The sequence below is a fragment of the Pteropus alecto genome, unplaced genomic scaffold (genome assembly GCF_000325575.1).
Source record: "Pteropus alecto unplaced genomic scaffold, ASM32557v1 scaffold71, whole genome shotgun sequence".
Taxonomy (NCBI): domain Eukaryota; kingdom Metazoa; phylum Chordata; class Mammalia; order Chiroptera; family Pteropodidae; genus Pteropus; species Pteropus alecto.
In genome coordinates this window covers 3909954-3921845 of record NW_006433024.1, presented here as the reverse complement: position 1 = coordinate 3921845, position 11892 = coordinate 3909954, and the positions used below count along the sequence as shown (strand labels likewise).

Genomic DNA, 11892 nt, shown 5'->3' with positions numbered 1-11892 from the left:
ATTCAAGCACGTGATCGAGGGCATTGTATGAGATAAACATTAAGGGCACTTATAAGTGTATGATTCGATACATCAGCAGTGAAGAATCTTTTTCATATGAGGCTCTTTGGCAGTTTATACATGCTGATGATGAAAAAGTCTTTGGAGAGAGATTCTCCTATGAGAATCTAATGCCTGATGACCTGAGGTGGAGCTGAGGTGGTGATGCTAGCACCTATTAACAGCGTGATCTGGGCTAATTAACTTAATCTCTTCATATCCCAGAATCCTCATTAGTAAAATAGGGCAATAATGCATTTATCTTTTAGATCTCTGTGTATGTTAAATGAATATAATGACTACAATACAGTTAGAATGACTGTCATAGTGCCTTGCATGAAGCTCAAAAAGTATATTCACTTTCTTAGATTTATACTGAACAGAAGGTTTACATGGCCAAAATTATTCTCAAAAATGGCTTTATGTTACCATGATGGTGATACGACCTCAGTAACTTTGAATATAATTAATTGTATCAATATTATTCCAAAGTCATATTGCCATATTCGCTCTCTACATTTTTTTGTCTTCCTTTGGTCCCATAGCAACCAGTTCTATGTACCATGGAGCTTGTAAAGTATATTGGAAGGTAAAGTGTTTTCTTTTACAACAATTCCAAATAGTTATATAACTGAAAAGATTTACAGAGATTATTTTTCTGTTTTATAAATATTATTGAAAATATTTCTTCTGAACACTAGCCCACAGGCAGATGATTTCTAAGTCATTTTTATAATAAATTGTAGACTTAATTGCAGTAGGAAGAGAAAAATGATATGAATAGCTTGTACTCAAAGGAATTTTGTTTTAATGACCATTGTTTTCTACATGAGATGGTAGACTTTACTGCAGAATAACAGATTCTGAGATCTCTAAGCATGCCCTATTCTCAACAAATACTTCTTCTACTCACAAAAGTTTCAAGCAAAAGACATATTAAAATTTACCTTTACATTAATATTTGCATAACCTCCAGACAATTTTTACTTAACCTTTTAAAAGCAGATTATTCGAGGCTCTCACTTCCTCCTGTGCTCTGCTCTGCCATACCCTCCTCTGAAGAGACACCCACCATCTATCTCCCCCAGCAAGCTGCCTGGCCTGCGAAGGACGGTGACATAAGTCTCCACTTCGCCAGGCTCTCGGAGTACACCACCACTCACCAAGTGTTCTGCACAGGCAGCGGGCTCTAACCTGTAAAGCAGCAGTTCCCTATCTTTTTGGCACCAAGGACAGGTGCTCCTATGAGAATCTAATGCCTGATGACCTGAGATGGAGCTGAGGTGGAGATGCTAGCACTGGGGAGCAGCTACAAATACAAATGAAACTTCACTTGTTACCTTGTGAAAACCGACATTCAGATAGTTCTTCCTCCTGGGTGCTATGAAGAGCTAGCTTGGCTGCAAAACACTTCATAGATGTAGGCGCTGATGTCATAGATGAAGATTATAGAGGAAATATTGGCGTTATATTCTTTAATATGGGAAAGAAAAGTTTAAAGTTTAAAAGAGTGACTAAATTGTACAGATCATTTGTGAATGAATATTTTTTATCCAGAAATAGAGGCAGTTCAAGTTTAAGATGACATTGAAAGGAATTCAGGAGGTTTTGGTTCTACAGGAAAGAGTTTAAATTTATGCGAAAAACAGAGAATGAGAAATCATACATTTTTTCTTGAAAATAAAGAGTTTTTGTTTAGTGTTTTGTACTTCTGTAAACTTAATAGCTTTAGCTTCTAAAAATATTTGGTTCTCTTATAATGAAGAAAGGGTACTCTGTTGGGATCACATAAGATTTTACTTTCTTGTGTTTTCCTACATTTGATTGTTGAATAAATCTTCATGGTAAACTAATACAAATAATTTCTTCTTTCAATCAAATGTACATTAATTACAGATTCCCCGTCCCCTGCCCAAAACTGTATTATTTAATTCACTAAATGTTATCTCTTCAAGTTCTTATTTTTCAGTTGTTTTATAACTCATAAGCAAAGCCTTTCATTCCATAATTTGAATTCTTTCACAGATACAAGTTATTACATAAACTGAAGTAAAAGATAATAAAAAGAAGTTAAAGTTTAAAAAATAGATTATTTAGGAAAACAAAAAAAGTAAATATTCACATTTGAAATTACACTCATATAACAGTCTGATCTACCTTCGTGAATGTAAAAGGAAAATTAAATATAATATTATTTTGTAATTGCTGTTGCTAGTAGGACATGCTGTTAAATATTCAAATAAATTTCAATCAGCCATAGAGAGAGATTTTCAATGATAGGTTTTACATACTGACATAATTAAAACTATTTAATTCTTCAGTTATATTTTGGAGACCAAAATATTATGGCATGTTTGAATTCTACAGAGGGAAAATGATTTTGTTAAATGATGTTGAAAATTAGTTCATTTTAGTGATAATAAAAGAGATGGCCTATAAAAATTTAAATATACAAATAAAAGCAAAACAAAATTATTTGTGTACTCTAGTGCCTTACTTAAGTGAATTAAGCAAATAAAAATGTAGGTGGAAACATTTTAAAATATAAAATATTACCAGGAAATTTAAAGGTTCAAGATTACTGTTTCTATTCAAGTACCTAAGAATGCATCTGCAAATAATAATGTCTTAGCGATGATTTTTTTTAATGATTTTACTTCATTAAAAATAATTCAATTATCTAAAAAAGTGCAAATAATGTCTTAGAGTTGTCCAAAAGTAAAAGGACACCTGTCTTGATCTAGCAGTTTGTTGTGAAACCAGGAATCATCATATGTATAGTTTCAGGAAAAGAAAATAAAATGATTGAAGGTAGTGGGGTGCCATAGAGACCACACAAACTCTCAAATCCATAGTTTTTAAAAAATGTAATAGTTTTTTGAGCTATAATGTTCTGGTAAGGGTTTGAAGACACTGGAGGAAAGTGATTTCGAATGTTTTTATTTTTTAGTTTCAGAATCTATTTTCATAGATTTTCATGTGGTTATATTGCTAAATATTGTTTTCTTATAAATAAGGTAACACTGAAGTTAATTAAAGCCATACAAAATTATACTATTACATTAAACTTTGAAATTTTTTTCTACTATATAAATACTTTGATTTTCACTGAAGATGTGAACTAGTTTTGTAACTAAACTGATAAGGGGTTTCTGTAATTTTGTGAAATATCAAGTGAGATTTCAATAAAGAAAAGTTCTATGTCATACAAATAAATGATTCAATTTATTTATATAGTGGAAAGCAAACAGGTGAAATTATTCCAATAATTACCTCTAACTCTATTTTTTTATGTGGTCAAAAAAAATTTTTGAGGGCTCTAAGGTTTTCCTATATTGTTAAGTTTATAAATTTTGTCATCCTTTAAGAATGTAATGTTGCTACTATACTTGCCATTCTCCTTATTTTGCAATGTTTATGATCAGAATTTCTGTTTATGATTTAAAATTAAAGATTTATATGACTTTTGTTAAGTTAAAATAATTATACAAAATCTCTAAATAATTACATAAATTTTCCCCTTCAATTTGGTAATTAAATTTAATGTACGCAAGAGAAATCTCCACAAACATGAGCATTTATATAGATTCTATTAAAATTTGCTTTATCTATTTAATTAAAGAAAAAAGCTGAACTACATAGAGACAAACAAATTGACATTATATGCCTCAGCTTCTTCTGGGACTCTAAGGTATTTATCTTTAGAATAACTAATGCAGCAGTTAGAATTCTGTTAAAAATGAATTTATACTAAAACTTAAAATGTGACAGATCTGAAAAATGAGTGAATAAAACAATACTAAACTATATAGACAAGCTCTAAAGCTTAATTACCAAGGCACTATTATATTAAAAATGAGTCAAAGATTCATTAAGCAAATAAGTCTCACTACAATAAACCACACCTGTAACTCTTAATAACCTACAATTTTAAAACTATTTGTTCTAATTTAAGTTGTTTCAGTGCACATACATTTACTGAGAAAAATCGATCCTTTTCAGCAGAATAGAGAAATTCTGATTATAAACATTGTAAAATAAGAAGAATTCAAATGTACTAGCATACTGTACTCTTTTAAAGGAGAGCAAAAATCACAAACTTAGTAATTTGGGAAAATCTTCCATTTCTCAAAAACCTCAATTCCTTGTTTTGTTTAATCATAGAAAAAAAAATGGAGTTAAAAATGATTATTGAAATAATTTCACCTTTATATTTTCTGTAATAGATGAGTTTACTGAGGTTTTATACTAATGCACCTAGCAAGATCATGACATTGTAATAATAAATTCTGAGTTATTGTCCATTGAACATGCAACTATATCATATAATCTACTTTCTGAATACATTTATTACATTTTAAAGTACATTTAAAATATGTGATCTATTTTAATGAAACTTTATGACATCTTTTAGATGCTTTGGTTTGGTTCTAATTAGACAAAAATTCAGTTATAATTCACATAAAGGACAGTGCCAAATATTGTCATCATTCTTTCCTGAAACGTAAAAGCTCTATGAGAATTATATCAGTATGATCAACAAAAATAGGCATAAAATACAATCAATTTAAAGGTATGATAAACTTTATTATAATGAATGGCAAACATTCAAAATGATACTTTCATGGCTTGTACACTCTTGTGTGTGTATGTTTTAATTAAATAAAATTATATTTCAAAATTGAATTAAAGTTTTGAGTCCAATCAGGGTATATCAGTGATGTCATTAGCAGATAAAGACAGTAAGATGAATAGTTTGAAGACTGGTAGAGATATTTTTTTCAGCAGACTCTTGGTGAACAAACTACCCAAGTGTTTTAGGCAGGCTGAGGGTAACCAGCTAGACACAAGCATTCTGTGGGGTTGTGGCCATTAATCACTGTGTATTTCAGAGGATACAGATGGAGAACTGTGCTTTGTTATAAAGTATTCTACTCAGTATAATAATAGAAGTAGTAACTTTCCATTGGATTTTTAGTTACTAATGGGTTGAATAAACTCTTGCTTGGTTTATCTGTTAATTTATCCACACGAAACCTAAAGTGGGTTACATGAAACACTTGAGAAATGGGTACTGTTTTCCATTTTTAAAATATACGGAGAAATATGGCCTGATATAGTTAAGAAATGCTTCATAGTGAAGGTTGGAAATAAGTGAGTGGCCAAAGGACATTCGGGCAATTACAGAATAAAGTAAATTAGAGATAAAATATGTTCTTTCTTTTCCTTCTTTTTTTAAAGAAATTATATGACCATTGGCAGGTTATTTAGCTTATCTGTTTTTCAAATTCTTTAGTCACAAAATGAGAATAAGAATAGTACCTAGCCCATTATAAATGTTTAGAGAATTAAATAAGATAAACACACTAAAGCAGTTTACACAGGACTTGGAATTAATAACCCTTGAAAAATTTTACCTAGCAAAGTCATTTTATTATATCATTTATAAAGTAGAAATGGGAATAGATATCTAAAAGATGTTAAGTAAACATATTGGTTGTAGGAAGAGCTCACTGGGCGAGAAGAGAGTTATATCATAAAACAGCAGACTATTCTCCTGCTTTAAGTATATAAACATTTAGGAAAAGAGGGGTGGCACTTAAATGAAACAATGTAAATTCAATCAGATTTCCCAATACTAACAATTGTACAATTAATACATTTGTCCAAGGTCAGATCCCCCTCTAAGATCATAAGATCACTTTTAATCAGTAATAAGTGATATTTAAGTCAGATGAACAGTATCAAACATTCTAAGATATATTTAAATAAAGGTGGCAACAATCACATACAATTCTTTAGCATGACACAGTACCACACTATGTTCTAATACCTTTGTGTAAATATATTTTACTCTTATGGAAACTTATTAGAAAGTACAAGCACTTTTAGTAAGGGCAGGAAATTATTATTATTATTTTTTGGCTAAATGGATGGATAATTTATAACAATTTCATGGAAACATTAGGTAATTTAATGGTGTTTTAAGAGAAAAGTTTTCTGCTCTTTATTCTCATTGTTGATTTTTCTATGTCAAAAAGCTACTGAAGATTATATTATTGGTATTCCTCATTTTGAAAGTAAAACATACGTAAAGCAAAAAGAAAATGAAATATCCCCACCAACAACAAAAAGAATACCTTTTCTATGTTTCTACTGCCTCGACCTCAAAAGAAATTTGTTTCCATTCACTCTGATAATACTTTTAAAATAAAATAACCAATCCTCATGTATATCAATTTGTCTGATCTTTTATCTCCTACTATTTTATCTATTATTACTTGAAAATTCCCCCCCCACCCCGCCCAAAACTGAAAAAGAAAACATCAGAAGCTTTGCTATGAATAATGACCAAACTCAAAGCCACAGAGCATTGGCTTTGATCTTGAATCGGTAAGATCTGACCATTTCAACCACAAGTCTTACACGTCGCCTTCTATTATAGCAACATGCAATCATTGTATTCCTCAGAACACTACTTTTCCTTTAATCAACTATCTTTAAAGGATTAAATTGCACTCACAGACATGTTTTCAAATTCAAAAGTTCAAGAAAGTTGAGAAATAAGAAAAAGTCTGTCAGGAAGCTGGTATTTCATCGGGTGGTGCTTATCACCCTACAATTAGAAACTGCATGGTCCTTGCACTGCGATGTCGGAGTTTCTTGTATTGGGTGGATATTTAAAATGGAACCAGATTGCAGAGGGCTTTGAATGTGAAGTCGATGTGTTTATGCAGCTGCCTATTGTTAATGGGTGGATATGAAATATTCTAATGAGGAAAATGCAAAGTAAAAAAGAAAATTTATTCTTTCAAGGATATTTGAAAAACTCACTACCTTCTAGATTCTGCATTTGTTCCTAGAGGAACAAAAATAATCTGTATTTTTAGAACTCATTCTGGTCTGGGAAAAAATATATAATATAGATATAGATCAAGACTATGATTCACTTTTAGGCACAATTAATTAATTCTAGAGAATTTGGGAAAGATATTCCTTGTTCAAGATTAATTTGTAAGTACTGTGAAAAAAGAATTTAGAGGAAAAATAAAATCTATAGTTAACTGTAATTATACAGATGTGAATTGATAGCTTTGAGGGTTGCGATGGTACAATTATAATTTGGTAAGAAATATGAGCTATTTTATTACTATTATAATCTATTTGTATTTAAAGATGAATTTTATAATTCTTACTCTTCTTTGTCCCATAAAGTAATATATCTATTAAGATGTCTTTAGTCTAAGCTTGCTTATTAAAAATCAGGAGTCATCCACATGGGTAGTTGAACCACATCACTCCCTTTCCTGTGCTTTTTTTGCTCAAAGGTTAGAGAAATGTGTTATTGTGATAAGGTCTGACTCATCTTTAAAATTCCTCCGTAGAAGAGCAGTATCTCCCGATCACCCTTGCAGAGTTAGATATACCTTCACAAGGGATCAATCAACACTTTGCAATCGTTATTTATTATCTGATGTTTGTTGGAGGTCCACTATGTGCCATGCATTCTAATTAGGTGATGGGAATACAAGATATAATCTCTATCTTAAAATGGTATAATACATTATAGTGGAGAAGATAATTTTTTAAAAAATAATTCATTAATTAAATCATTACTTATTCTGTAAAAGGTGAACACAAGCATCTAAGAACATTATTTTTGGTGTGAGGATAATAGATGGAATGTGCAGGAAAGAAAACTATGAATAGGTGAGATAAGAGAAAAAAAATGACAGAAAGAGAGAATAACTTTCAATAAATTTTTTTCTTTAAAGAACTGAAAAGAGTCCACTGTGGTTGGAGCAGGGTGAGGGGAGGATAAAAGTTTGAAGATACAGGTAATGATTTAGTTTGTCATCAAGAATACTAGTTTATGACTACTTTCCTGGTATAATTATGAATAGTGTCATTTTTTAGTCTCAAAAGTACTCTAATCTGGAGAAAAATACAGTCATTTCACATATAAGCCAAGGTAAATTCTAAATGTATTTGACATATGGTGGAAAGCTACTGAAGGTTTCAATATAACTTTTTAAATGATCACTCTAAGAATTACATAGTCATAGATTAAAGAGTTACATAGTTGAAGTGGGAAGACCTCATAGTAGAAGTGTTATGGCCAGGCAAGAGATAATGGCATCCTGGACTAGGAAAATAATAGCAAATTTAGAAGTTATCTGAATATATTTGAAATACTATTTAGGAGGCAGAAATAAGAGGCCTTGTTGTTACGTTAAATGTGGGGATAATAGACTCAAAGATTTTTTTAAAATAAGTATATTCACTTTTAGGGACATTCTTTGAAATGCATATTCCATTATTAGGTCATGAGAAGTACCAGAAGGAAAACATATGATCTTAATATCAAATCTATGTATGCAGTACGGGAAAGTACAATCCATTATGAATTTTTAAAGTAGATGAGAGGCCTTCAGAGTATCTAAGGAATGAGCTTGGCCTAAATCATCATACAGAACACCAGATAAGAATATGATGCAAATGGGATTAAACAAAAGGATTGTGTGTTCATTTCATTACAGAAGTATAGAAAAATATTTTAATCAAGTTGTTCATTTTCCCTTTGTACTTTTCTTTTCCTTCCCCAGACAGCAAAGACTTGTACGAAGGCTTCATCTGCTCTCCTCATTTGATTTCTCTGCACTCATGGTAAGCAGACATTTTTACATTCTTAGTCCCAATTTATTCAAGTGACAGGATTCATAAAAATTAATTTGCTTCTGCTGTTCCTGAGGCCCATTTTTCTTATACAGGATTTGGTAAATTTGGTTGATGACTACCGTATGCTTGTTTATGTAGCATCTTCCTTCTTGATACGGTCTCCTGCTTTATGAAATACTTTTTATTCAAAATGCATAGGCAATAGAAATGGTTTGCCGAGCTGAATATTAAAACATTGCATTTCAGAAATCTGAGAAGAACATTTTTAAATAAAGGCAGATGACACGACAAGAATTCAGAAAACATGTTTTTTAAAATCAGTAATAACTTTAACTTATCTATGACTTTTTGATACTCAAGTTCTTTCAGGATCAAATAGGGAAAATAACATCATTTCTTACCTTAAAAGTCCTTTTGACCATTAATAATGTGATACAAATAATATGAAAGGGCAATTTAAAACTTTGACAGTTGCCTCGAAGTGTTTATAGTAAGCTCATGCTGTACATGTATGAGGTTATGGATGAAGCTAAAATGCCACATTTATTGACTAATCTATATAATATTGCTCAGGGTTCAAAAGTAAGGTACCCAACAACTGTTCCTTTCATTTCATTGCACTGTGCAGGAGCTCTTATGCCATCTAGTTTAAATTTTCACTTCAAGCAGAAAAGACTCTTTAAGGTAACTGGGCATTTATTTTATTTTATTCGAGAAGCAGCAGAGTTTTTAAATTAATGTAATGCTTCTCAATCGAGAGTGAATTTCAGAATTAGCTAGGAAATATTTGGGGCTTCAAAGCATGGACTCAACCCTTGGAATATAACGAAAAGCAAGAGGGTCTAGTAATTAAGATTGTGTGCTCTCAGTTTTGATTCTTGGCCCCTTCGTTTAACATTAATTGACCATGTGTGGGTTTATTTCTGAGTTCTCTATTCTGTTTCATTGTTCTCTGTGTCTGTTTTTGTGCTAATACAATACTGTGATGATTACTATAGCTTTATAATATAGTTTGAAATCAGGAAGTGTGATGCCTCCAGCTCTGTTCTTTCTCAAGATTTCTTTGGCTATTCAAAGTTTTTTGTAATTCCATAAGAATCTTATGATTTTTTTATTTCTATGGGAAATACTATTGGAATTTTGATAGAGATTGCATTGAATCAGTAGAACACTTTGGGTACTATGTACATTTTAACAATATTGATTATTCTGATCTATGAATAAGGAATATCTTGCCATTTATTTATGATATCTTCAATTTCTTTCATCATTGTCTTAAGGTTTTTAGTGTACAGATCTTTCACCTCCTTGGTTAAATTTATTCCCAGGTATTTGATTCTTTTGATGCTATTGTAAATGAGATTGTTTCCTTAATCTTTCTTTCTAATAGTTCATTGTTAGTATACAGAAATGTTTTTGAGAATGATATTGGTAATAAAACGTTTAAGGCAATTTCATTGAAAACTAAATAGTTTTAATTTTGATATTTGAAAATAATGCTAAAGGTTTACCATAAGTAAGGATTTTAATTTATTATTAAACAAATATGAATCACATGCTTTGTGAAGTGAATAGATATATGTGAAATACAGACTGAAGAAGAAATATCAACTGACAAATATCTGTGTATAAGTGTAATTATGATACTATATAAGCATTCTCATTGAGAATTTGAAGTTGACCTAAATTTGTATTCATGCTTTAATTATATGACATCAGAATATTTAAAATTTTGGAGATTCAGTGTTTTTGACTCCTTTATTTTTTGCTTTATTTCATTTCCTAGCACAATACATGGCTTAATGTATATTTTTTTAATTATTAAATTAAAATATCTCTAATTAAGAACAAGAATCTACTATACTGCGTTATAGGAATAAAAAGTCCTAAAATTCTAGGTTAGGAAGTTTGAAATTTATCTTTTTTTTGGTCAAGAAGTAGTTAAAATTTTATAAGTAAAAGAAGGGCAGATTCTCAGCTGAGGCAGAAAATCTGATGCAATGTTTCAGAGATCATAGAAAAGGAAACTGTAAGGCAAATGATAAGGAAACCATTGCATAGCATAGTCTAGAAAGGAGGAGAAACCCAGATCAATATATTCTTATGGGAACACTGGTGAAATAGTTTGGAAAATGCCCTGAGTGTATGACAATCTTCTGGGAGTGGATGTGAACAGAATATAATAGAAGACTTTTAATATCTGGCCTGGGCAAAGGAATAGACAGGGAAAAGGAGCTCAAAAAGGAAGACCAAAAGGCGAGTAGAGAGGTCCAGTGGTTCAGCGAAATTTGTCTTTTGCCTGGAGCTTGTTTTCAACCTAACTGAAGACTGATGGGGAAATAAAACATGCTTTACTCACTTTAACACAAACTTAAAATATCTTCTACTTCTACGGTTCAGTGTTAACAGCTCAATTCTAGAGAAAGAATCTCCAGTAAAAGAATTTATTCACTTTTTCTCTCTTCCCTCAGACTTAGCAGGTGGTACAGAAGAAGATATACTGCAAACAGCCATTTGGCATTTTCAATTACCTCACCCCATACATCTAGGTGACTACTATTACTATTATTATGACATTATCTATTATATGATAGCTATCAATAATAGAAATTATTTGAAATGATGAAAACATAACTGTTGTTTCCAAAATCTCTTTTAAAATTACAAACTGGTTATTTAATATTTATCTGAGAGATTATTAACAATCTATCAAGTATATCATGGAGATATAAAATAGTAACTTTATATAGCCATTAGAATCCAAAAACAAAATTGCATTGATAAATATTATCTGATGATGATAAAAACAATAATACTTTGAAGTGTTATACATTTACATCACATCTTATACAATGTATTTTCATAATGATTATCTTCCTAATTCTCATAGCAAAACAGTGTATGGTCCTCCCTGCCATTTTATTTGTGAGAAAACAGAAGTTCACCTACTAAGTGGCAACACAAAGATTGAAGTCCCTACCTGATCACTCAAGGTGTCCCAAATATCATTATAGCAACAAAATAACCTCTTTTTTAAAAATTACATATACATATATATATATACGTATATGTATATATATACATATATATATATATATATACATATGCAATTTTAAGTAAAAGAAAGGCACATTCTCAGCTGAGACAGAAAATCTGATGAAATGTTTCAGAGCC

At 30.7% G+C, this 11892-nt stretch overlaps 1 pseudogene; it reads left to right on the top strand.

The window, feature by feature from the left end:
* Positions 1-602: 602 nt before the first annotated feature.
* LOC112476595 lies at positions 603-1778 on the top strand (annotated as a pseudogene).
* Positions 1779-11892: the final 10114 nt, after the last annotated feature.